Genomic DNA, 10,771 nt, shown 5'->3' on the forward strand with positions numbered 1-10,771 from the left:
AATAATAAAAAAGGATGGTTCCCTCACTCAGGTGTTGGGCATGTAAGACCATCTATGGAAATCATGAACATTGTTCGACTATTGGCAATCATAATACATAGTTTGGCCCAATTACCTTTTGGCTCGTTTGGTTTTACGGTTTAATTGAATCGGGATGCCATTGGATGGCCTAATTACCCTTTTTGGCTCATTTGGTTTACCGGTTTGATTGAATCGGGATTAATTACCTTGGCTCGTTTGGCTCACCGGTTTGATTGAATCGAGACGCCATTGGATGGCCCAACTACATTTTGGCTCATTTGGTTTATCGGTTTGATTGAATTAGGATGCCATTGGATGGCCCAATTACCTTGGCTCTTTTGGCTCACCGGTTTGAATGCCATTGGATGGCCCAATTACCTTGGCTTGTTTGGCTTACCAGTTTGATTGAATCGGGATGCCATTGGATGGTTCAATTACCCTTTGGCTCGTTTGGCTTACCGATTTGATTGAATCGGGATGTCATTGGATGGCCTAGATACCCCTTTTTGGCTCATTTGGTGTACTGGTTTGAATTAATTGGAATACCACTAGATGACCTGTTATAGGTTAAATTATTATGTGCTAACATCTTAGCAGGTCAGAACAAGAAATGTTGTGCTACCACACAGGTAAGTTTCGAACCTCTCAATTTAAAATTCCTAGAAAGGATCATATTAATTTCTTGTTTCATCGATAATTTAATCAATTTGTGAAGTTTACCAATGGATTAATCGTCCTGTTTACGCATTTGCACCTCTACCATCACTGAGCACGATGGCGACAATACATGCTCATGGTGACAAAATTTGGGGAGTTCTTTTCTTTGCCCTTCGACCTTGGCACAGGCCTCGGCTAAAGAGGGGCATTTTGTAGACGCCCAATTTTGTCACCCACCTAGGCCGTGATGACGTACATGGAATGACCAAGGTTCTTGCTTCACATTAGAAGGGAATCTAGGCCTTTGGTGACGATCCAGATGATGGTAGTAACTCGAAAATCAACACGAAACCTAATCTAATCTCAATCCTGGAAGTGGCCCAAAACCCTAATAGAGCCTGAAACCCTAATCCGGCCTCGGGGACAGTTTCGGGCCCGATCTTGTGGCATGCGATTTGAACATGTTATATATTGATGAACTGGTTTTAAGTACTCCCCGATGGTGCGGGAATGGCATGAACAAGGATTGCAGGAAGCCCCCCAACTGGCAAATGTGTAAAGTCACCTCTTTGCTATTGTTGATCTTTTTCAAGCAAGCAAGAAGTTCAAAACCCATACCATTAGATAGTATTTAGAAAGATGATTTCGACGATATATCACATGCGAAAATCGGACCACCAGATCTCCCAGAATCAGCCCCAAAAGTTGAAACGGGAATCAATCAGCCTAATTTGACCCAATTTGACTCGGACCCATTGGGACCGAAGCTTAGAGAGCTACAGAAGACCTAGATTCCTCAAAGGAGAGGAGCAAAAAGCCGAGGTCAGCCCCGTCTGAGCCAAGGATCCTCATCAGAGCCTCCAAACATCAACTGGGATCCATCCTCTCTTGAACTAGAATAGGGGTCAAGGTCAGATATATCTTTTAATAGAGTAGGAATAATGTAGATTCTCATTCAAGTAGCGTGTACAATATTAAAAATTAATATTTAGTCATGCATTTGGGTTAGGAACTAAGAAAGGGGAATACTCAAAAACCACCATCTAATAGGAAGACTAGTTCAACCAGGTGAAGTGGGTGCCTAACACCTTCCCAACGTCATAACCTGGCACTTACCCTAATCTCCAGACCAGACTGAGTTAATCTTGGGTCTGTCTCAATGGATCGAGCCCACATCCCGAGTCCTAGGCCCTAACCCTAAGTGGCGGTTCCAAATTTTATTTATTAGAAGATACCTAAGGCAATAGTCTCGCGAAATAGGCCCCCCACGTGTCTTCGGGCGAGGACTGGGAGGCACGGAGGCCTACGGGAGTGAGGCTTTGACCACCCCCTCCACAAGTTCCTCCTCAATCATCCCCCTTTATTAAAACCTGACCTTGTTTAATAATGACATAGTCTAGTTTGGGTCTATGAATGGTTTTAGGCACTCAAAAGTCTCAAACACTTAAATAAGTCCAAAATTAGTATACAAATAATTGAATATATAAGTCTTAGCATACAAATAATCAATCATCCATTTGAAGTATATACTCAAATAAATCCAAAATCCTAAATTAGTTATTAACTAACTTTGTAAGTAAATATACATCATAAATTAGTCCTAGTAGTTTTGGTTTCACCAAAACCATCCCCTTTAATAATCGGTTTAGGGATGATTCTAAGTTCTGGTCTCAAATTGACACCCTAATTTTAGATTTAGGGGTGTCCAAAATGGGATTGGATCGATTCAACCTATTGAAAACTGATATTGAACTAGATTAACCAATCGAACTCCTTGTTGGTTCAGTATCGATATCGACCAATGAAATCATCAAAAACCAATTGTTTAGAACAAAACCAGAAAAAAAAAATAAAAAATCGGGGGTAACTGGATAAAACTGAAATAAATTAATATGCTTTTACATTTTTTTCTTTTCTTTTCTTATAGAGGAAATTAACTCTCCTCCCCTGTACTAGGCCCTAATAGCACTTTCCCCCCACGTATTTTCATTAATATCAATCCCCTTCCCTTTAATTTGATGATTTTTTCAATTGTACCCCTTTCATTAGATAGCCCTGTTAAGTGATGACCTCATCCTTAAATCATTACATTTCATATCAAAAGTACTCTTCCCACACGAAACAAGCTAGAGCCCTAAAAAAGGCTGAAACTCGCCCCTTTCGTTAGCGAACAAAGGTCTGAAATAGAAGCCCCTTCTTCATTGCTGTGGTTTTGTGCATAGCCGCTGGCTGGGCTCCGCCGACGTTGTGCTTCGCCACCGCTCGTTCACTTCACATCAATTTTGTGCCCTTATGCTTCGCCGCTGCTGTGCTCTTGTGCTTCGCCGACCCCCTTGGGACTGTTGTGTTGAACCAACTTCTAACTTCAAAACCATGATTGATCTTCTGATAGACGTGAAGCATGTCATCATGGTAGAATCAAGATTCATCCGGCGTATTAAATAAGCATGAATCAAGAATCTATAGAAGATCTCAATCGGTTAATCTCTCTTTACTCAACACAAGTACCTTAAGAGTAAACCCCTTCTGATCTCCATCTTCTCTCACTGAATCCCTTATCTTCTCTGCAATCTCCATGGCTTTCCTCTTGATCTCTTCCCCTTTTCCTTCTTTACTCACCACCATCTTAACAACCCTCTCCATCTCTTCCCTCCCAACCCAACGATCCACTCCCCTAGTCAACACCACACACACTCCCATCTCCTCTTCCATCATCTTCGAATTGCAAGCCAGTTCTGCTACTATTGACCACCCTATAATGGGCACCCCTTGGCTCAAGCTCTCCAACACCGAATTCCATCCACAGTGACTCAGAAAAGCTCCTGTCGATCCATGTGACAGAATCTCCAACTGAGGTGCCCATTTATGCACTACAAGACCTTGATTTCTCTTTCACATTCACTCTTCAAACCCTTGTGGTAACCACTCTGCTCTGAACTCAACTTTATTGTCGAACCCAATCGGAGGCCTCACGGCCTAGATAAACGGCTTCCCACTAAGCTCCAAACCCATTGCAAGTTTCATCATTTGGGTAGAGCTAATTGCGTTTTGAGACCCAAATGAGATGTACAAAATTGAATTTTGGTGCATGAGAATTCAACCAGTTAACACAGTTTTCATCATCCAAAGGAGACGACGACGATGAAGAAAAACGATTGAGCAGTGATAAAGGACGGAAAGGCCCAATAGTCCACATAGGGAGTCCTATGTTCTTTCTCAATGCATCAAGCCCCATAGGTTAGATCTCTCCTACAGTGTTACAAAGCATCCCATTAGAGCCCAAAAAGAGTGAAAACTATTTATGGTTTAATCACGAGAGTAGTACCAAAGATGAAGAAAAGATAAAAAATACATGTAGATGACACAAGGGTAAAGAGATCTTGTTACAGGCCATTTTAATACAGTTAGTTTTTAATGGGATGATTAAAAGAATCTTCAAACTAGAGGGAGGGGATTGGTATTTATGAAAGTACATGGAAGAAAAGTGCTATTAGGACATAATACAGGAGAGGGGAGTGTAATTTCCTCTTTATTTTATATGGAAAACTAAATCTGATAGAGACCTTTAAAAGAAATCGATTATGTGAAACCACCTAGACCGATAGCTATCGATTTCGGTTGGTCTTTTGTAGATTGAACACCATCTTGGCCCGGTTTCAATGTGACCCAAAAAAACCCAGAACCGGTTCAAAGACTCTGAACTGAACAGGGTATATTTATGTAGTGGTGGTTAAGAAGCCACCGAAGCCTTGGAATAAAAATAGGTGTGAAGGCCAAAAAGGGAAAATGAAAAAGTAGAAACCACAGATGTAGAAAGGAAAACCCGGCCAACCCTCTCCTTGTTTTTTAAAGGGTCCATAGGAAAGGGCGGGCAGACTAGCAGCTGTGATCAGAGGTCGTTAAGAGAGGTTACTGGTCAGAGAGAGATAGAGGAAGAGAAGGTTAAAAGAAGAGGGATAGGGTTGAGAGAGAGACGGTTCTCAGAGACTCAACTAGCGCACGATCTAGGGTTTCATAAAGGTAATCAATGCATCCACAATTCGGCCTTTTGATTCTAATACTGTTGAAGCAGAATGCTGGGTAGGCCGATCTAGGACAATGTTCATCGGGTCGATCTCCATTATCGATTTGTTGAAGAGAATGAAATGATAGTGTCGGTACTTGTCTATTTCTAATTTATGGTCGTTTAAGTGTTTGAGATTGATTCATGTCGATCGAATTTGTTGTATATATATCTTTACTGTTGGGATATCAATAAACAATTGTGGGCAACTTCGCTTTTTTTTTTTCCTGAATCTCTTTTTATTTTTTCATTTTTGGGATAGGTAGGCCCCCAAGGAGAGTTGAACTCGTGATCTCTTAATTGTGCGGTGTTGGTCCTTGTCAACTGAACTACCCCTTGGGGTTCCTGGATCTTGTCTCGGGGGGGGGGGGCTTTTCCTGTGAAAGTTCTTCTATGTCATGATTCTTATTGATCTGCTTTGGTTGGTCTTCGTTCTAGATCTGGATTTGCTAGACTCTAGGTTATTGGGTTGTGTTATGTGCTTGCATTTTGTCTGGCACCATTGTCAAATGAGGTTTTCGTTTTGGCGGGTTTTCTTGTTCAACCATTCATGCTTTGCAATTACAAATGGTACATCTATAGTGGTGAGTTGTGGTGAATTAATAGTTGTTGGTAGCTCTTCTATAGAAAAAGTTTTTTTATGAATCTCTTACTTCCTTTGACGGTATGAAAACTATCTCCACTTATATCCAAAATCCCCCTGCTTCAAAAAATAAATAAACCACAAATAAGAGGAAAAAGTTTTGTCCAAGTAGTTATTCTTTATCTGCATTTCTTTTTTTTTTTTGGTATGAATATTTTTTCATGTAAGCTATTTTACACTGGTTTTTGTTGCCATATTTCACTTATCCTTCCTTAAGGAGATTATATAATTAACTTGGATGAATTTGATTAACTGACAAGAAGAAAAAGAATAAAAAGGAGAGAAAAAAAAGACTTGATTGAATTTTTATATGATATGATTTATTTTTTCCCCCTGTGTTCATACCTTATTATCTCACATCGGCAATAACACGACCAAAAAAAATTGTGGACTCGAAATGTAGAGCAGTTTGGTTATTGGACATTTCTGTTTTGTTTTTGTTCAATTTAAGAATATCGGTTTCTTAGGACAAATTAAGATCTTGGATGAACTAATCCTCATACTAAAAGCTAGTGCTCTTTTGGATTTTACGTAAGATGTTTATAGCAGTTTCCACATAGGGAAAAATCTTATGGCATTGTTATGTAACTGATGTGGTAAACCCATGAAAACCAGAATCGCAGTGAACCTATGTCTGAGGAATATGGCAGAAAACTTGAAGTGAGTAGAACTCACAAACTATTAACCTGATGAAGCTGAAACTAATATATCCTAGAGGCCCTATGGGGTTGAATACGTGACAAAGAAAAATCAATGTGAGTTAAGGGTCGGATGGGCAGAAACTTGCAAGGACAGAAAATATAAAGTCTAGAAAACAGCAAAGTAGCAAGTTAAGAAAACTAATATAATTCATGATCTAACCGTTTGATGAACACCTTATTTAGGTCGATGGAAGTAGGATAGTAGGAGAATAACATAGTTTAATTTCAGTCCAAATTGATTGTCAGCTTCTCAGAATCTGTCGACTGAAGATTAGACTATGTTATTGTCTAACAGTAAAACACAGACATATGAACAGTGCTGGAAAAGTAACAGAACCTAAAGAGAACTTAGATAACATTGTTGGGAATTAATTTTTTTCGCTAAAGGAACAGAAAATTTTATTGAAAATCAAAAAAGAGAATACATCATGAAAGCGATGATTGGAAATTCCACACCTTCGGCATTGCCATTTGCAGGGAAGGACTGATCATAAATAATAAAATCTGAAACGGGGCTTGGACACAACATCATGCATCATCTCGTCCTTGATGTGAGAAGGGAAAGAAGAAACATTTCCCGAGTAGTTGTTTTTGGCTGCGTGCTTTGCGAGGAAATCTGCAATGCCATTTCCTTCCCTGAAGCAATGGGTGATTTTCCACTCGATGGTGGAAAGAAAATAAGCAATGCCGATCCATTCTTGCATCACGAACCAAGGAATGCGATTCCCCTGAACTACCATGACTACAACTTCTGTATCAGACTCAATCCAAAGCCTTTGGAAAGCTAGTGATCTAGCTTTGTATAGCCCTTCCATCAACCCGTGGAATTCAGCGTAGAAATTATTTTGAATTCCCAGAGAAATGGAGAAAGCTTCAATAGATCGACCAAAGCTGTCCCTGAATAGACCTCCTGCACCAACTCTACCAGGGTTACCCGACGAGAGCACCCATCAACATTGAGCTTGACCCATCCATTAGATAGTTTACATCAAAAAATTTCTAGGTGGGATTGCTGTTTATTGGGAACACCCTGAATACCAAGATTTTTGCAAATAAAGAGGTCGGAAAGGAGATTCACCATGCTCTGTAACTCTAGAGAGGATTCTCTGAGATCTCTTTTGACCATATTGAAGATAAGGTTAGGATTTTTTGGTCCCGTCTAGAATCTTCTAGAGTTTCTTTTCCTCCAAAGATGGTCAGAAATCAGAATGAAGCCAGCTAGCCGTGGTTCATTCACAGAGATCACTCTGCACTTTCTAATCCACCATTTCACCATGTCAGGGATACTTGAGTGATTAGGCCAGGTCATATTGAAACAGTATAGAAACCTGTTCCAAACCTCCATCGTGAAACTGCGCTCTAAGAAAAGATGCATCAACATTTCCTCACCCTTCAAGCAAAAAGAGCATTGGGAAGGGAGGGGAACACCCTTGGCTTTGATCTGATCATCGGTGGGCAGCTTGCCATTCATTAGTCTCCAAGCAAAGATTTTTTTGTCTTGGTTGAAGCTTTGATCCCCAAATCATTGAGAACCAGGGGACTTTTGGATTTCTTCGACGAATCTCATCCCAAGCAGAAGCAGTGGAAAAAATCCCTAAAGGAGATCACTTCCAAAAGCAACGATCTTCAATGTAGGACGAAGGAAGAGGGATTTGTTCAATCATATTAAAAATATTTTTCATAAGGCTAGAAGATACCTCAGGAAGGTTCCATTGGTTGTCTGTGATGACATCAGCGACCTTAAGCTTTGATTCAGAGAAGGCCTCTTCTCCCAAATTTAGACGCTTCATAATAGAAGAATCCCAATCCAGTTATCCTTTCAAAAATTAATATTGCTGCCATTTCCCACAATCCACCTTTCTTTGCTAGAAATAAATTTCCAAACTCTTCTAATGCCTAGCCCAATGGAAGAAGTGTATGATTTTTTAAAGGAGCCGTTTGACCTAATATGCCTAGCTTTGAAGAAAGAACTTAGCCCGGAGGAGCCGTGCTTGATATTCCAAGCTTGTTTGGATAGCAGAGCAGTGTTGGCATCCCTTAGCCGACGGATTCCAAGACCTCCCTCATCTTTAGGTTTACATACCTGATCCCATTTGACAGTGATAGCCTTTGAAGAGTCCGAGTCACCAGTCCAAATGAAATTTCTCATCCATTTTTCTAATGAAGTAATCATGGATGAGGGCCACCAGTACACTGTCATGCTGTGTGAGGGCATACATGAGATCACAAATTGGACTAACTGCACCCTTCCTGCTATAGACAATAGTCAGCCTTTCCATCCTGTAAGACGACTCTTGATTTTATCCATGACTGCCAGAAAGGATTGCTGACGGACTCTTCCCTGGAAGTTATCTACCGCAAGGTATTTTGTGAGGAAATTACATATAGGAATGCCCAGGGTATTAGCAATGGCTTGCTTTCTAGAGGAATGAATTCTTCCCAGAAAAAGCTTGCTCTTCTCCAGATTGATCTTTTGACCCGAGAAATCCTGGTATTTTTGAAGAAAAACCTTAAAATTTCTCACATACTTAATGGAAGCATTCATGAAGATGAAAAATGTCATCTGCAACGAGCAAATGGGCTGGAACATCTATCCCTCTGGGTCCCTGAAGAGATTTAATCTTCCTTTGAGAAGAGAGAAATTTAAGGCCTTTGCATATGACTTCCTCTGCTAAAATAAATAAAATAGGGGAGATTGGATCACCTTGGCAGAGCCCTCTCTCAACACCAAAATAGCCAACAGGCCCTCCATTTAATAAAACTGAGATCTTTGAGAGGAGAGAATCTGAGAAATCCAGGAGACCCACCTCTTTGAGAATCCGAATTTCCTGAGGACCTTGAAAATAAAATCCTGAGAAATAGTATCAAAGGCCTTCTGAATATCAATTTTTATGCCCATGCCACCTCCTCGAGTAGATGTATGCATGAGGTTGGCTAGTTCAAAAGCTATGCTAATATTTGTCTGGATCACTTTGCCTTTTTGGAATGCTCCTTGTTCGTCAGAAATTAGCCTCGGGAGAAGGAAGGAGATCCTAGTTTCCAAGATTTTTGATAGAACCTTGTAGTAGAAGTTCCCCATACAGAGGGGCCGAAACTTATCCAAAGATTCTGCTCCATCCACCTTGGGAACAAGGACAAGAAACTTGTTTACACCAAAAGGCATTTGGTTTGTTGTGAAGAAATCTCTGACAACTCTGCAAAAATCATCTGAAACTACTTTCCAGCAGTGCCTAAAAAAAGCACCTGAAAATCCAACTGGACCTGGGGAACTATCAGGGTCAAGGTCCCATACAACCTTCTTTATTTCAATTGGATCAGGGATCCTGTCTAGGGTAAGCATGTCTACCTCGTCTACCACAAATGGGATACAGAGTAAGAGATTAGAGTGATCTTCAAGTGGGACAGTTTTATGAAAATTCTCATAGAAGAGCACCATGTGATCAGCAATGGCCGCCTGATCCAAAAGGAGAGAACCTTCAACAGTTTTTAATCTTCTAATAGTATTCTTCGACCTTCTAATTTTTGAATAAGTATGGAAAAATTTTGAATTTCTATCTCCTTGCTTCATCCATTTAATCCGAGACTTCTCAGGATGGTAGTCTTTGCATCAGCCTCCTTGTTAAAGAGGTCATCATTTAGACCCTCAGAATCAATCCTCTCTTATATTTGTTGAAGAGAGTCCTTAGCTTTGAGCAATTCGACCTCAAAGTTTGGGAATGTATCTCGGGACCAGGATCTAATGAGTGGCTTAAGTTTTTTTAATTTTGCTGCTAAAACAGAGCTGGGGCTGCCATATGTAACCGCAAGTGTACGTATCAATGTAGCTACGGGTCGAACACAGGGAGAACAACCACTTTATTTTTTATTTCTTTTAATAATGCGAAAGTGAACTAATTAATGGTTGTGATCTAATTCTAATTACCGTCCTAAACATATGTATCTAAAATAACGTCCTAACCATTCGTCATCTAAGAATTTAAAGACGCAAGCCACGCAATTAAAATTAAATAAATAAATAACTGAAAATAAACAATCCACGCAATTAAAAAAAAAAAATAAAGAAAAAAATGCTGAAATAAAAATAAAGTAAAAGAAAGGGGATAAAGCTAGAGAGAGACTCACAAGTAGGTTTCTCTACTTAGCCCGAGGGATGCATCATAATATGAGCTTCCCTACTTGACCAGAGAGTCACTCTTACAAGGGTTACTCTACTTGGCTTTAGGGAAAGGGAGACAGTTAAAATAAAAGCAATAAATTGATGGTTCTATGGCTAGGAGGGGCAAAGCTAACACATACACTAGCCATAAACCTTGGGGGAGAGGGATAACAATAATATAACGACTGAAAATAAAAATCCTAAATTAAGAAAGAAAGGGTAGTCAAAAGAGGGAATGAGAGGGGGGAGAGAAGACTACTGAAGGAGCCTACTTACTTGAATCAATGCTTGAACTTGAAAAAAAATTGCTCCACGGCTCGTGATCTTGTCACCTAGATCTAAGCCTAGAATTATAAATTAAAAAATTACAACTCAATTGCATAAATCATAAACATAAAAAGGCTAAATAAAAATAAAAGAGTGCTTGCATTAATTGGCATAAAAAAACTATTACAAAAGTGATTAAAGCAAAAATAGAGAAGAACTAGAACTAAAGAGAGAAAGAGAAAGAGAGAGCAACTAAAAAAAAA

At 39.7% G+C, this 10,771-nt stretch overlaps 1 pseudogene; it reads right to left on the reverse strand.

Moving 5' to 3' along the window:
* Positions 1–2,629: 2,629 nt before the first annotated feature.
* Positions 2,630–3,937, reverse strand: LOC122060437 (annotated as a pseudogene).
* Positions 3,938–10,771: the final 6,834 nt, after the last annotated feature.

This window comes from Macadamia integrifolia, chromosome 14, assembly GCF_013358625.1.
Source record: "Macadamia integrifolia cultivar HAES 741 chromosome 14, SCU_Mint_v3, whole genome shotgun sequence".
Classification (NCBI taxonomy): domain Eukaryota; kingdom Viridiplantae; phylum Streptophyta; class Magnoliopsida; order Proteales; family Proteaceae; genus Macadamia; species Macadamia integrifolia.